This window comes from Cydia fagiglandana, chromosome 23 (assembly GCF_963556715.1).
Source record: "Cydia fagiglandana chromosome 23, ilCydFagi1.1, whole genome shotgun sequence".
NCBI lineage: Eukaryota > Metazoa > Arthropoda > Insecta > Lepidoptera > Tortricidae > Cydia > Cydia fagiglandana.
Window position 1 is genome coordinate 11158573 of NC_085954.1, and position 15196 is coordinate 11173768.

A 15196-nucleotide genomic window follows, 5' to 3' on the forward strand; every position below is an offset into this window, starting at 1 on the left:
CGAGTACCGTGTTTAGGCAACGAAGCTTGCTGAGTTGCCTAAGTTAGGTACGAGATTGAAAAGCTTGATTATATCACTATTGTATACAATACTTTATCTACGAGCCAAAAAAATAGTACTTTAAACTAGTAGAATCATACAAACAAATCAAACCAAAAGTATTCACAGCTAAGATACGCAAGCAGCCGCGATACCTTAATACTGGTACGCGCCCCCGGCGCTGCGCCCGGCGCGTTGGTCAACGACACCTTCTCGTAACTCATGAGGCCCTGGTACTTGCTCCACGCTAAATTCAATTTTTAGACAGTTGTTTTCTCGATTTTGGCCACCGTAGCCTATGGAGACTAACAAGCAACACTAAGTGGTTTTCGTAGTCTATGGATGTTGCTATTTTAAGGGTGTCACATGCTCGTTTCTGACTTATGAACCAATTGTTTCTACTATACAACCTAAAATAAATAATTAATTTGAGCTATATGAGCGCGGAGAGCTGTGATTGGTCAATTTCATTATAGTTGACTAAACTGTATCGTAATGAATATTATAGTTGAGTTGGGAGCCCACACATTAAAAGTACCCAATTGAAGTTTGGTATATGAAATCTTAATTCAAGAATTATAGTCGACGAGTAGATAAAAATGCTTTCGTGTCTCCAGCTGTTTTTTTGTACAGGTTTCTTAACCGAACTCGCGAAATTTTTTGAACAGGTTCAATCATTTTATGTTTTTTATTATTGTATCACTTTTACAATATTTTATCTATATATCCATGGGGGTTCGCAAGCATTTTCAAAGCAGAAATGGAGACCATGAATTGCAACTTTGCAAATATTATGTGACGGCTATCTGATCCAATTCTTGGAGTAACGAAACGGTCAAGCCACATATTTTGACTAAGGTGTAGAGTTTGTGAAGTTAGGGCTTGTAGAGTTAGAAGCTTGGCTCTACAAGGAGATCTGACAACTTTTTGTCAGTGCGAGCCTTATCGTTTCGTCTTGGTAACATTTTTCATGAAAATGTTTTTGGTGGGAAAGGTATTATTAGGAAACCAAAATTGTAAAGTTCTTTAATTTTTCATGTTTGGCTAGCCATAATCCATGTCTTATTGAAAAATAAAAATGTAGATACATCACTAGATCCAGAATTCTAGATCAAAGCCCTGATCTATTGATCAGTGCTGTAATCCGTCTGAGTTATGGCGGCAGCCGGCGTTTGAAGGTACCTACTAATGTTACTAGAACTAGAACTAATGTTACTCACTACTTTTACTACACAGTATTACTTAACCCATTAATATAACAATGATTCCGTGAGACATATAGACATATTAAATCTATTACAAAGGGTCACTCACGTATTTTAAGTCGAAATAATTATGTTTTTTACTTAGGTACTCACTAAAATTAGCAGGCCCCTGTTTCACCAACGTGACAGGTGCGACGAATTGTAAAATCACTGTTGCTGACGTCACAGGCATCCATGGGCTACGGTTACCGCTTACCATCGGGCGGGCCGTATTCCTGTTTGCCACCATCATTGAATTATTAAAAAAAACTTTATGATATCGGAAAAAAACAGGTATTTCTCTTGCTAAGTTTATGACAATTGACACAAGAAACACTACAATTGTCACGAAATTCCGACGTATAACTCATTACCTGTCAAGAATTACCTACAATTCTTCTAAATCTTTGACAATTGTCAGAAACTTCGCAGGAGAAATATCTGTTTTATTCCGATATAATAAAGTTCTTTTAAATAATACAACGATGGTGGCAAACAGGAATAGGGCCCGCCCGATGGTAAGTGGTAATCGTAGCCCATGGATGCCTGTGACGTCAGCAACAGTGATTTTACAATTCGTCGCACCTGTCACCGATGTGAAATTGGGGCCAGATACGAGCATACCTACTTAACTAGTAAAATTCAAGCTTAGCAAAAAATGTACGCTTCAATAAGCAGGTAATATTGACTCATTTGTTCGTACTGAGCAATAATGATTGACTAAGGAAATTAATCGTTACTGATAATAGTGACAATTTTCGACTGATGTAATAAATACATATCTACATTTTTATACCTAATACATTATGGAAATTAAGTACAATTTGCTTGACAAGAGTTTTAAAATAAGTAAATACAAAAATTAAAACATGACGTTATTCAAATAAAATTAAATGTTTTAAACTATGAATAAACTTACGTTGAGGTAAACAAAACAAATGAACGCAAAATACAGTCAAAAACAAACAAACACATCGTCAGTTACTTCATAATGCAAAAGAATTGCATGCCACTTAAAATGCAAGCCATAAAGTGAAGTGGGATCAAAATACGTATAGTGTATGTAAATTTAAACCAGACTAGTAAATAAAGAAGACTGACAAACATACACTAACTATTTTGGCTCAGCGATCCAAAAAGAAGCTTGGCCTCCGAAGCCACCTGTCCCGATCCTGCGCAACTTCCTGCCAGAGGGCCTACCGCGAACCACGTTCGACGTGTTGCTTCCCTGTCACACTTACGTACAAATTTACAAGTGCGGCAGAGAGACAACACGTCGAACGCGGTTCGCGGTGGGCCCTCAGTAACCTCAGTTACTGACGCGAAGCTGAAGCAGAGCCGCCATCACACTGTCGTCCCAACGATACCTGAGAGCCTACCGCGAACCACGTTCGACGTGTTGCCTCTCCGTCGCACTGGTAAATTCGTATGTAAGATTGACAGGAAGGACCGCTACCAGTTGAACAAACATACAACGCGGCAAAAAATGTTGTAAACGGATTGTTACCTTTTAGATACATATTTGCGAAAACCGTCACCCTTCCGCTATTTATGATTTTAAAACGAGAAGTTGTAAATGTAGAGAAACAACTAGATTTAAAGCATGATAAAGGATTTAAGGGATTTTTGTTTAATGTTCCCTAGTGTTAGCATTTTTTTTACTTTTTCTAAGACCTTCTCTATGGCGTCCCAATTATTTACATATTTATTTATTTTTTATCAAACAAGGTTATATTGCAGACAATAATCCTTCAATAAGAATATGCCTAAAATGCTTAGTTTTTATTTTGTGCATTTTACCTATTACTTTAGTGCTTATAGCAGCAGGCAAGATTTTACGTTTAACGCGGTGTGTTGTATGGAGTTTGTCCGTCTGAAATATTTACTAGTCTCTGATTTAGACGAAAAAATTACCGAAACAGAAATTATGCACAGTGGGACGAGACGGGATAAAAACACGCGCGGATTTAAATAAATTTTAATAAAGTACCAGTATTTTGTAAGAAATATTCTCATCGTGTATGACTCTGTAGTTTTAGACACAATTTATTTTATAAACTATTCTTAGGTATTACTCGTTCGTTTAGGTATTAAAAAAAATCTCATTAGGGGTCATCCATTAATTACGTCACACGTTTAGGGGGAGGGAGGGGGTCAAAAAAATGTGACATATTGTGACATGGGGGAGGGGGGAGACACAAACTTTGTGACGTCACTTTAACTTCATCAGTAACCGAAAATTTATTTAAATTATTTAGTTCGCTGTACATTTAAATAACAAGTTTTTAAAACGAAAATAGTTTTTAATCGTTTAATTTTCTTTCCTAAGCAGTTTTGGGTTATAAAATTATTAATATTTATATCGTCAAAAATATTTTGATAAAATATTAATAATACTTAGGTACTTACTTAATTCGATTTGGCGATTTCGTAGAAAAAATGTGACGTCACACTAGGGGGGGAGGGGTTTGCCAAATGTGACCAAGTGTGACAAGGGGGGGAGGGGTCAAAAAACCTAGAAATTGGTGTGACGTAATTAATGGATGACCCCTTAACAGTAAGTAAGGGTGGTTTGAGAAGTAACTTGGTTCGATAGAAATTTAGGATATGGTTTTAGCTGGCAGAAGAATAAAAGTACGCGAATTAGATCAAGCCATAAGCATCTCAACTAAGTGAGTTTTTCACATTTTTCATAAAGTACACAACATTCCTCAACACATTTGTTTTCAGGTCGAACCAAGTTACTTATTTATTAACCTCTAGCCGCCCAGAGACCTATAAAAAGGTCTCCTGTTCCATTCTAATTTGAACTTTGTGATGACAAAATAAAATTTCATTTTGCTTGGCAATGTTTGACGTATGGGCGACTAGAGGTTAAACCACCCTAGTATATTTACTATAGTCCAGTCACCTACAATAATATGTTACACAACTAAGGCCGCAAATATATCTGACACGATCTTCTTTGTTGGGCAATAAGAGCGTGTCACATATTTTTGTGGCCTTCAAAGAGTAACATATTATTACAGGTAACTGTACTACAACTGCGGTCCACAAGATCAATACGTAATTAAAATCAATACCAATGTTTTCGACTTTTTCTGAGTTTTTTTCTACCATTCATTCAAATATATTGCCTTGGATTTACGACATACAAATAATAGTCACGTCTGAACGAAGATGTTCGAGTTAATTTTGGACTATGGTCCACAATTTCTATAGTTGGGAGCTTTTGGACTATAGTTCGGTGGTTTTACGGAACTAGAAATTGAGCTTAACTTTAACTGTATTTCGTCGGGTGACAAGCAAAAGTCACTAACTAACATCATTGAAATTATTGCACAATAAACCGTGTTAAAAGTGTAATAAAGTGCATTGTTACTTTAATTTTTTGATAGTACTTAGTGAGTTTTGCTTGTCAGCCGACGATTTTTAAATTAAGTATCTCCAAGTCCCCGCCACCCTATAGCGCCAATTTATTTCCTTTTTTAATTCCATAATGGGTACTTAATTTTACAAGCTTTTATTCACTTTCACCTTCACCTGTCCCGTTGTCTGTCTTTAATCAAATCTTAGAAGTTAAATTTGATCCACTTCCTATTATTCGATTGAGCTGAAACTTAATAACAAAGTTTATATGTTTTTACTTTGGAATGGTGTCAATGTGATACCATAACTAAATTTGGTACTGCGAATTTATACGAAAACGATACCAAACATGGCCTCGTAGCTTGACTGTTGTAGAAGTCAAAATAAAATTGAGAGCCCTAAATTTTTATTACTTGGCCAAACTTGTGTAGAAGGAAAAGGAAAAATAAAAGTCTTCGGCAGGAATATAAGACACAAATATATTTTTTTTGCGTTACTATTTCAATCATCAAATATAAACATACCTTGATTATATTATTCTAGTGAGATTCTCATAGATAAACAAAAACATTTACTTAAAAAATTACAAGGTCGAAATATCACGGAACTTGTGAGAGTAATATGTGAAAAATAAAAACTTTTATGACAAAAAAATCTGGACACAATTTAAGAAGCATCCAATTGCGTCGGGGAATCATCTGTATTTTTGCTTGTTTTATTACCTCCTCGCTTCTTTTTTTGTCTTTTGTATTCTGTAGCAATTTGTTAGATCTGAAAATAAAGATAACTTGCGTCGTCACGGATGTCGATTTATAGGTTTTAGGGAGTGCAGAATTCGAAAACGATGATCATTTTATAATCCAAGATGGCGGCTACGTATTTTGTCACAAAAGTCGTCATGAATATCGTTTTATAGGTTTTAGGAAGTGCCGATTTCGAAAATGATGACCAGTTTGTAAGTAAGTAAATACAAAAATTAAAACATGACGTTATTCAAATAAAATTAAATGTTTTAAACTATGAATAAACTTACGTTGAGGTAAACAAAACAAATGAACGCAAAATACAGTCAAAAACAAACAAACACATCGTCAGTTACTTCATAATGCAAAAGAATTGCATGCCACTTAAAATGCAAGCCATAAAGTGAAGTGGGATCAAAATACGTATAGTGTATGTAAATTTAAACCAGACTAGTAAATAAAGAAGACTGACAAACATACACTAACTATTTTGGCTCAGCGATCCAAAAAGAAGCTTGGCCTCCGAAGCCACCTGTCCCGATCCTGCGCAACTTCCTGCCAGAGGGCCTACCGCGAACCACGTTCGACGTGTTGCTTCCCTGTCACACTTACGTACAAATTTACAAGTGCGGCAGAGAGACAACACGTCGAACGCGGTTCGCGGTGGGCCCTCAGTAACCTCAGTTACTGACGCGAAGCTGAAGCAGAGCCGCCATCACACTGTCGTCCCAACGATACCTGAGAGCCTACCGCGAACCACGTTCGACGTGTTGCCTCTCCGTCGCACTGGTAAATTCGTATGTAAGATTGACAGGAAGGACCGCTACCAGTTGAACAAACATACAACGCGGCAAAAAATGTTGTAAACGGATTGTTACCTTTTAGATACATATTTGCGAAAACCGTCACCCTTCCGCTATTTATGATTTTAAAACGAGAAGTTGTAAATGTAGAGAAACAACTAGATTTAAAGCATGATAAAGGATTTAAGGGATTTTTGTTTAATGTTCCCTAGTGTTAGCATTTTTTTTACTTTTTCTAAGACCTTCTCTATGGCGTCCCAATTATTTACATATTTATTTATTTTTTATCAAACAAGGTTATATTGCAGACAATAATCCTTCAATAAGAATATGCCTAAAATGCTTAGTTTTTATTTTGTGCATTTTACCTATTACTTTAGTGCTTATAGCAGCAGGCAAGATTTTACGTTTAACGCGGTGTGTTGTATGGAGTTTGTCCGTCTGAAATATTTACTAGTCTCTGATTTAGACGAAAAAATTACCGAAACAGAAATTATGCACAGTGGGACGAGACGGGATAAAAACACGCGCGGATTTAAATAAATTTTAATAAAGTACCAGTATTTTGTAAGAAATATTCTCATCGTGTATGACTCTGTAGTTTTAGACACAATTTATTTTATAAACTATTCTTAGGTATTACTCGTTCGTTTAGGTATTAAAAAAAATCTCATTAGGGGTCATCCATTAATTACGTCACACGTTTAGGGGGAGGGAGGGGGTCAAAAAAATGTGACATATTGTGACATGGGGGAGGGGGGAGACACAAACTTTGTGACGTCACTTTAACTTCATCAGTAACCGAAAATTTATTTAAATTATTTAGTTCGCTGTACATTTAAATAACAAGTTTTTAAAACGAAAATAGTTTTTAATCGTTTAATTTTCTTTCCTAAGCAGTTTTGGGTTATAAAATTATTAATATTTATATCGTCAAAAATATTTTGATAAAATATTAATAATACTTAGGTACTTACTTAATTCGGTTTGGCGATTTCGTAGAAAAAATGTGACGTCACACTAGGGGGGGAGGGGTTTGCCAAATGTGACCAAGTGTGACAAGGGGGGGAGGGGTCAAAAAACCTAGAAATTGGTGTGACGTAATTAATGGATGACCCCTTAACAGTAAGTAAGGGTGGTTTGAGAAGTAACTTGGTTCGATAGAAATTTAGGATATGGTTTTAGCTGGCAGAAGAATAAAAGTACGCGAATTAGATCAAGCCATAAGCATCTCAACTAAGTGAGTTTTTCACATTTTTCATAAAGTACACAACATTCCTCAACACATTTGTTTTCAGGTCGAACCAAGTTACTTATTTATTAACCTCTAGCCGCCCAGAGACCTATAAAAAGGTCTCCTGTTCCATTCTAATTTGAACTTTGTGATGACAAAATAAAATTTCATTTTGCTTGGCAATGTTTGACGTATGGGCGACTAGAGGTTAAACCACCCTAGTATATTTACTATAGTCCAGTCACCTACAATAATATGTTACACAACTAAGGCCGCAAATATATCTGACACGATCTTCTTTGTTGGGCAATAAGAGCGTGTCACATATTTTTGTGGCCTTCAAAGAGTAACATATTATTACAGGTAACTGTACTACAACTGCGGTCCACAAGATCAATACGTAATTAAAATCAATACCAATGTTTTCGACTTTTTCTGAGTTTTTTTCTACCATTCATTCAAATATATTGCCTTGGATTTACGACATACAAATAATAGTCACGTCTGAACGAAGATGTTCGAGTTAATTTTGGACTATGGTCCACAATTTCTATAGTTGGGAGCTTTTGGACTATAGTTCGGTGGTTTTACGGAACTAGAAATTGAGCTTAACTTTAACTGTATTTCGTCGGGTGACAAGCAAAAGTCACTAACTAACATCATTGAAATTATTGCACAATAAACCGTGTTAAAAGTGTAATAAAGTGCATTGTTACTTTAATTTTTTGATAGTACTTAGTGAGTTTTGCTTGTCAGCCGACGATTTTTAAATTAAGTATCTCCAAGTCCCCGCCACCCTATAGCGCCAATTTATTTCCTTTTTTAATTCCATAATGGGTACTTAATTTTACAAGCTTTTATTCACTTTCACCTTCACCTGTCCCGTTGTCTGTCTTTAATCAAATCTTAGAAGTTAAATTTGATCCACTTCCTATTATTCGATTGAGCTGAAACTTAATAACAAAGTTTATATGTTTTTACTTTGGAATGGTGTCAATGTGATACCATAACTAAATTTGGTACTGCGAATTTATACGAAAACGATACCAAACATGGCCTCGTAGCTTGACTGTTGTAGAAGTCAAAATAAAATTGAGAGCCCTAAATTTTTATTACTTGGCCAAACTTGTGTAGAAGGAAAAGGAAAAATAAAAGTCTTCGGCAGGAATATAAGACACAAATATATTTTTTTTGCGTTACTATTTCAATCATCAAATATAAACATACCTTGATTATATTATTCTAGTGAGATTCTCATAGATAAACAAAAACATTTACTTAAAAAATTACAAGGTCGAAATATCACGGAACTTGTGAGAGTAATATGTGAAAAATAAAAACTTTTATGACAAAAAAATCTGGACACAATTTAAGAAGCATCCAATTGCGTCGGGGAATCATCTGTATTTTTGCTTGTTTTATTACCTCCTCGCTTCTTTTTTTGTCTTTTGTATTCTGTAGCAATTTGTTAGATCTGAAAATAAAGATAACTTGCGTCGTCACGGATGTCGATTTATAGGTTTTAGGGAGTGCAGAATTCGAAAACGATGATCATTTTATAATCCAAGATGGCGGCTACGTATTTTGTCACAAAAGTCGTCATGAATATCGTTTTATAGGTTTTAGGAAGTGCCGATTTCGAAAATGATGACCAGTTTGGAATCCAAGATGTGTTCCGTGCACTTTGTCATAAAAGTCGTCATGGATATCGTTTTATAGGTTTTAGGAAGTGCCGATTTCGAAAATGATGACCAGTTTGGAATCCAAGATGTGTGCCGTGCACTTTGTCATAAAAGTCGTCATGGATATCGTTTTATAGGTTTTAGGGAGTGCAGAATTCGAAAATGATGACCATTTTGGATCCCAAGATGTCTGCCGTGCAAAGTGCATATTCATAGTCATATAAGCCGTCATAGATGTTGATTTATAGGTGTTAGGAAGAGCAGATTTCGAAAATGATGACCATGACCAATACATACATACAATACATGACCTTCACCAAGGAGGAGTTTTGGCCGAAGGGTGTCAAGTTCCGGCGGTTCCGCGGCCGGCTCCCTGACACTGCGGGGTTGCGAACTGCATCGCAGCCATAATTTTGTTTTTAGTTTTAAGATATATTTTGTATTAATATGTATGCTAGTTTTAAGGTATTTATCTATGGGCCAATAGTTGCCTGAAAATAAATGTTTTCATTCATTCAATACAACGACATCCATGTCGACTTTTAACATAGTGCATGGCCGCCATCTTGGATTCCAAAATAGTTATTATTTTCGAAATCTGCGCTCCCTAAAACCTATAAAACGACAGCCATGACGACTTTTATGACATATTGCATGGCCGCCATTTTGGATTCCAAAATGGTCATCATTTTCGAAATCAGGGCTCCCTGAAACCTATAAAACGACACCCATGACAACTTTTATGACATAGTGCATGGCCACCATCTTGGAATCCAAAATGGTCATCGTTTTCTAAATCTGCGCCCCCCAAAACCTATAAAATGACACCCATGACGACTTTTATGACATAGTGCATGGCCGCCATTTTGGATTTCAAAATGGTCATCATTTTCTAAATCAGGGCCCCCTAAAACCTATAAAACGACATCCATGACGACTTTTATGACATAGTGCATGGCCGCCATCTTGGAATCCAAAATGGTCATCGTTTTCGAAATCTGCACCCCCTAAAACCTATAAAACGACTCCCATGACGACTTTTATGACATAGTGCATGGCCACCATTTTGGCATCCAAAATGGTCATCATTTTCTAAATCTGCGCCCGCCAAAACCTATAAAACAACATCCATGACGACTCTTATGACATAGTGCATGGCCGCCATTTTGGAATCGACAATGGTTATCATTTTCGAAATCTGCGCCCCCCAAAACCTATAAAACGACACCCATGACGACTTTTATGACAAAGTGCATGGCCGCCATTCTGGATTACAAAATGGTCATCATTTTCGAAAGCGGGGCCCCCTAAAACCTATAAAACGACACCCATGACGACTTTTATGACATAGTGCATGGCCACCATTTTGGAATCCAAAATGGTCATCGTTTTCGAAATCTGCGTCCCCAAAAACCTATAAAACGACACCCATGACGACTTTTATGACATAGTGCATGGCCACCATTTTGGAATCCAAAATGGTCATCATTTTCTAAATCTGCGCCCCCCAAAACCTATAAAACGACATCCATGCCGACTCTTATGACATAGTGCATGGCCTCCATTTTGGAATCGAAAATGGTTATCATTTTCTAAATCTGCGCCCCCCAAAACCTATAAAACGACACCCATGACAACTTTTATGACATAGTGCATGGCCGCCATTCTGGATTCCAAAATGGTCATCATTTTCGAAAGTGGGGCCCCCTAAAACCTATAAAACGACATCCATACGACGTATTTTGTCACAAAAGTCGTCATGAATATCGTTTTATAGGTTTTAGGAAGTGCCGATTTCGAAAATGATGACCAGTTTGGAATCCAAGATGTGTTCCGTGCACTTTGTCATAAAAGTCGTCATGGATATCGTTTTATAGGTTTTAGGAAGTGCCGATTTCGAAAATGATGACCAGTTTGGAATCCAAGATGTGTGCCGTGCACTTTGTCATAAAAGTCGTCATGGATATCGTTTTATAGGTTTTAGGGAGTGCAGAATTCGAAAATGATGACCATTTTGGATCCCAAGATGTCTGCCGTGCAAAGTGCATATTCATAGTCATATAAGCCGTCATAGATGTTGATTTATAGGTGTTAGGAAGAGCAGATTTCGAAAATGATGACCATGACCAATACATACATACAATACATGACCTTCACCAAGGAGGAGTTTTGGCCGAAGGGTGTCAAGTTCCGGCGGTTCCGCGGCCGGCTCCCTGACACTGCGGGGTTGCGAACTGCATCGCAGCCATAATTTTGTTTTTAGTTTTAAGATATATTTTGTATTAATATGTATGCTAGTTTTAAGGTATTTATCTATGGGCCAATAGTTGCCTGAAAATAAATGTTTTCATTCATTCAATACAACGACATCCATGTCGACTTTTAACATAGTGCATGGCCGCCATCTTGGATTCCAAAATAGTTATTATTTTCGAAATCTGCGCTCCCTAAAACCTATAAAACGACAGCCATGACGACTTTTATGACATATTGCATGGCCGCCATTTTGGATTCCAAAATGGTCATCATTTTCGAAATCAGGGCTCCCTGAAACCTATAAAACGACACCCATGACAACTTTTATGACATAGTGCATGGCCACCATCTTGGAATCCAAAATGGTCATCGTTTTCTAAATCTGCGCCCCCCAAAACCTATAAAATGACACCCATGACGACTTTTATGACATAGTGCATGGCCGCCATTTTGGATTTCAAAATGGTCATCATTTTCTAAATCAGGGCCCCCTAAAACCTATAAAACGACATCCATGACGACTTTTATGACATAGTGCATGGCCGCCATCTTGGAATCCAAAATGGTCATCGTTTTCGAAATCTGCACCCCCTAAAACCTATAAAACGACTCCCATGACGACTTTTATGACATAGTGCATGGCCACCATTTTGGAATCCAAAATGGTCATCATTTTCTAAATCAGGGCCCCCTAAAACCTATAAAACGACATCCATGACGACTTTTATGACATAGTGCATGGCCGCCATCTTGGAATCCAAAATGGTCATCATTTTCTAAATCTGCGCCCCCCAAAACCTATAAAACGACATCCATGCCGACTCTTATGACATAGTGCATGGCCGCCATTTTGGAATCGAAAATGGTTATCATTTTCTAAATCTGCGCCCCCCAAAACCTATAAAACGACACCCATGACAACTTTTATGACATAGTGCATGGCCGCCATTCTGGATTCCAAAATGGTCATCATTTTCGAAAGTGGGGCCCCCTAAAACCTATAAAACGACATCCATGACGACTTTTATGACATAGTGCATGGCCGCCATCTTGGAATCCAAAATGGTCATCGTTTTCGAAATCTGCGCCCCCTAAAACCTATAAAACGACACCCATGACGACCTTTATGACATAGTGCATGGCCGCCATCTTGGAATCCAAAATGGTCATCATTTTTGAAATCTGCGCCTCCTAAAACCTATAAAACGACACCCATGACGACTTTTACGGCATAGTGCATGGCCGCCATTTTGGATTCCAAAATGGTCATCATTTTCAAAATTGGGGCCCCCTAAAACGTATAAAACGACATCCATGACGACTTTTATGACACAGTGCATGGCCGCCATTTTGAATTCCAAAATGGTCATCATTTTCGAAATCGGCACTCCCTAAAACCTATAAATCGACACCCATCTCGACTTTTATGACAAAGTGTTTGGCTACCATCTGCATGCAAGACATTTCTATTATTTTTACGTACAAAAATGGCCCCCTGTCAACTTCCAACCGAGATTTAATCGATAATTTATTCGATTAATAATCAGATTAATTCAATTTCAATCTATGTTAGGTCGACTAAAGTAATCGCGATTAAAATTTGAGGATTACCTTTTTTTATTCCATTAATTAGTCGAATAAACAGTTAATCTTTTAAGTCCCATCTCTGACCATGGCATTTTTACACTTTGAGAATATCTGAAAACAAATGAACACAAGGAGCCATTTTGCAAATCCAGTAACTTTGTTATTACTTTTGACAGCGCGTGTCATGTGTCTACACAGAGTCGACACAAAGTCGAAACATTTGCGACTACTTTGTGACTGCAATATTTCTCAGCCTTAAACCATATTTATACATCATAATTAACAAGTTTCGTAGTATGTAAAGCGTTATTTCTGTTATTTAAGTATAGTATACGCATCGAAGTACTAAAAATGCATCAAATAATATATTTATGAACACAGGCACTGAGAAGTAAACAATTTCATTTCCGGCTAAACTAAAACAATGTGGTGGCGCGTTGATTATATTACACTTAGTTTATCAAATCACTCGAGCAGTTTAATTCCCCATAATAATTTAAGTCCTATTGTAATATAAATGCAAACAATATATAATTACGTCTTGTAATCCGTTTTAGGGATGGCGTATTAATGTCACTTATTTTTACTTAAGTATTTTTCCATCTGACAGTTTCCATTTGACAGGAACAAAATGAACGAATGAACGAATGATTTTGGCATAAAGTAGTCGCAAACCCGAAACAATGTGTGCACACGGCGACCACACTTTATGTCACTTTGTGTCATGTGTCGACCCTTCCCCATTTCTGGTAACTGTGTCGACACGGCGACGACTCTGCGACTGGAATTGTGACCGAAACAGACGGTGTCGACACAAGATGTGTCTACACCGCGTCGTAACGGCGACTGGAAATGGTTGTATGGGAAACGTTACGTATGGTGGGTGACAATGCAATATTGATACCATCGAGCTGATCATGATGGACAGGATGTGGAAATGGAACCTCTGTGTTGAATAACGCAACCTACTTTTATTTGAGTTTGTTAGAAATGTTTTAATGAGTACTAAACTATATCTCAACGGTGAAACCGCCCACTAAGCACCATACTGGGCTGGCTGAGATGCAGGATCAGTATCGCTGTTATACGCGCCACCAGCATGTGCATCCGAGGCACACGCCACCGCTTTCAGTCCACTGTCAGGTGGCTTGGGTTCGACGACGGTGCCGCCCTTCCACACATTGATTGAAACCCCTTTTCTACCATACATATGTATTATCTACCCCTTTGCCTATGTATTATGATTGTTATGATTTTAATAGATATAAATTTAATGAGTACTAAGTACTAGGTACTAGGTAGTAGTTGGCCGTTGAAAATAAAACAACGGGTTGCACTCCGGGAGTGCCGGCAGAAGTGAAAACTCAATGACATTGTAACAGTTTTTCGATCAGGTCACGTGTCCGTCTTACGAATTTTCAATCTATCGAATCTTACGATCACGTGACCTGTTGCGAGTCTAACATTTTTTCCCCATCCCAAAAAGTACACAGCGCCGCTAAAGAAGTTTTCACTTAAAAAATAAATATTTTGTCATGAAACTTATTAAACTTAAATAGTAACAATGGTAATATCCCAATGGATGGCAGAAACTTCTCACTTTTAGCTCCCGGCGTCTCGACCGATTTATTTCGAAGTAATCATTTGTTATCGCAAATATCATATCATATTTCTAGCCTTGGAGTTTCTACAGACATTTTACTGTTAAAATTTTTACCGTTTAGTTTTTTCACTGCATTGCTATTTAGGTATAACTTGACCAATTTTTTTATATTTATTTTATTAATATTGTGAAATTCTGAATCTTCATTTTAATCTTTACAATAATACAGCGTAATTGCATTAAGAAGGGACATTAAGTCAGGAAATTATAAGGGAACAAAACATTGAGACGGCATATATGGTCGTCGCGCGGATTTTAATCTTTTATCTTAAAATTACTTTTAAAATACATATAATAGCCTTGTGTTAAAAATTTTGCTAGTCAGATACCTCGGCTACATCACTAGCTTTTTATACTAAAATTCAGAATCAGAAATTTATACGCAAAAGCAAATAAAAATCGCATCAAAATCGGTCCATCCATTTGAGGGCTACGATGCCACAGTCAGACATTGTCGTCAAACATAACACCCCTCTTTTGTAAGGGGCCTACAGAATTACAGATTACCAGTTCGCCGAACGATAATTATCAGTTGATATGTCAAATTTTGCGTTTAACTGACAGACTGATATCGTC